Genomic DNA, 2716 nt, shown 5'->3' with positions numbered 1-2716 from the left:
ATAATTAATTTAACATTTTCTTGTGAATCCCCCAAAACATATATATGTGTAGATAGGGTTTTTTCTTTTCTTTTCCTTTCTTTCTTAAAAAATATGATTATACTGTAAATATAGTTTTAAAAACACTAAAACTTGCTTTTTGTAAATCTTTGTGAAAAACTGCCTCTCATAGTTTAATTTCCCCGATTAGAGTGAGACTGGGCACATTTTCACATGTTTAGTCATTATTTGTATTGCATATCCTTTTCTCATTTTTGTATTTTACTTACCAATATGTTGTAGCTTTTAATACATCAGAGATATTAACCACATGGGTGGAAAATAATTTCTCTCAGTCTAGCATTTGTTTTTAATTTTGTTTATGATGTCTTTGCTATACAGTTTTTCATTTTGATATACATTAGTCAGCTTTTTCATTTGTGATATCTGTTTTTTTATTGTTACTTATGAAGACATTCCTGACCTACCCTTAAATTATGTACATAGTCGCCTATACTTTCTTCTTATAGTTTTATATTGAAAATATTATCCACCCATTTCTGTTTACTAAGAGTCTACTTTTATTTCTTCCACATGGATAGGCAGTTGGCTTAACTGAATTAACTAAAATGTCCCTCCTTGCCTAGTGAACTGGAATAGTCATTTTATCACACATTAAATCCCCATATATTAATATTATAGGATACATTTTTGGAATCTCTTTATGTTCCACTCATCACTTTATTGGTTCAGTTGGCAGCTGCCTCCTCTTAAAAATTTACAGAACAGAAGCTTCTACCTGCTCCCAACTCCTATTGCATGGACGAACTCTTTAACAAACACATTTTCTCATCTCTTTCTGGAGCCTGAATGACTCCACATATTTTTTAGGACACCAATATCTTAAACACAACCCCATACTTCCCTGTGACTTTCAATAAACACTGGCATCCCATCCCAGTGTTCTGAAAGGAGGAGAGGAGGAGATTCCCTTAGGAAAAGGAGCAGCGGGGTCCCATATATTCTCTCAGTGCTGACACTGTCGCTTTTCTCCCTGATTCTATCCCATCCTTCCCCATTCTCATCAGTCCCAGGTGCCATGGTCTGTATCTGAAGCCTCATCCACCCCACAGCCACCGGTTTCAGCCAGCCCTAATCCAGCCATCCCCAGAAATCAGACACCACAGAATATAAGGAGCCCACAAAACTGAAAGCTTTTGCCTCAAGTGCTTTGAAAGTTAAAACAGGAAGACAGCAAATTTGCCCCATGTATCTAAAGCCATATTATAAAAACCATTTTAAAAACTTGGATTGATGATAACTTCTGAGCTATTGTCTTAGGTAAAATAGTAATAACAACAATAGTAATAAGGTACCAAAAAATGATAAAAATTGCTTTAAATTGTTTTAAGCAATAAAAAAAAATTCCATCAGCTTTCCCTCTCTTCCCGCTGCCACTTTTCCCCTTTGATCTCACCAGGTATCTTAAATTCCTATGTAAAAATAGATTTTAAATGTGCAGAGATGGCATCCTTTGAGGCTGAAAGTACTAGTGTAGAAAGCAAATGTATCAAATTACTAAGCAGAATAGAAAACAAGGAGTCTGCCTTTCACACTTAAATCCCTCCCCAACATGGCAGAAATTCTTTCAAGATAGCTTCAGAACACAACAGCTTGTGAGGGAGCCACATGGCTACTAGCCATAACACTTGGCATCCAATCCAGCCTCTGCCCATTCTCGACTGGTCCTCACCTAGGGACTTTAGGATTTTACAATCACCACCTCAAGACTCTTATATGCCAGCCACTTCCCCTAAATGGCTGAGTTGGACATTTCTGGTTATCAAATCCCCTCCAGGAGATACGGAAAATGGATACAACATGTGCATGCAGATCTGGAAAAAGTCCCCACCTCTGTCTCCTCTGAATCATGGGGACTTTGTGAAATTTATTGCCCACAAGGGACAAAAGAGCAAAACAGATGGTGAGATTTCATGCTTTTTCTGGAGAGTTAAAAATATCATCAATCATGTAGTTAGAAATTGGCAGTAACTGAATTTTTGTTATTCCATAAGTTATACCAGACAGAAAGTTTTATGAGCAAAAGAGCATGGATGAACCAGCTGAAGTAGACATCATTAATGATTTTTGGCTGTCCAATGCATTGGTATAACCCAGAATATTCATTCTCAGGTTACCTTGTAGCTAACTAGTGTGCTGTATAACCACAGCACACTGGGTCCCACCAGTCAAACACATCCACTATGGGACCTCAGTTTGGGAGTCAGCAACTTGAAAAGGAAGTGCAATATGGACTCCACTAGGGTGGCAGCAGGGGCCTCCAGCGTTTGGGGTGGCCGTGGTCACAAGCCTGAGCTTCTGTCCCAGGAGTGGCATTGATGAGTGGCAGGAGCAGCTGTCCTTCTCTCCCCACCAGGCCAGTTCTGCTGTGGGGTTTTGGACATTGTTCTTGGAAGCTGAGCTGGGATGTGGCTCTCCATTCTCCCAGTGATTCTGTGAGATGGTCAAAACTGTTTTCATAAATTGTTTTTCTGCTTTATAAATCAGAGGCAACTTCTGTTGCTTGCAACTAAGATCCCAACTAAGATAACATGTATTGCTTTTATTCATGTATGTTGGAAGTGAAAAAATACTTTGATTTATCCTATGTGGCCAAAGCTACAGATTAAATTTAACCACACAAAAGAAGTCTAAGATGTCAAAATTGCTTTTGGGG

This window comes from Lemur catta, chromosome 1, assembly GCF_020740605.2.
Source record: "Lemur catta isolate mLemCat1 chromosome 1, mLemCat1.pri, whole genome shotgun sequence".
NCBI classification, from domain to species: domain Eukaryota; kingdom Metazoa; phylum Chordata; class Mammalia; order Primates; family Lemuridae; genus Lemur; species Lemur catta.
This window is presented reverse-complemented; position numbering follows the sequence as displayed.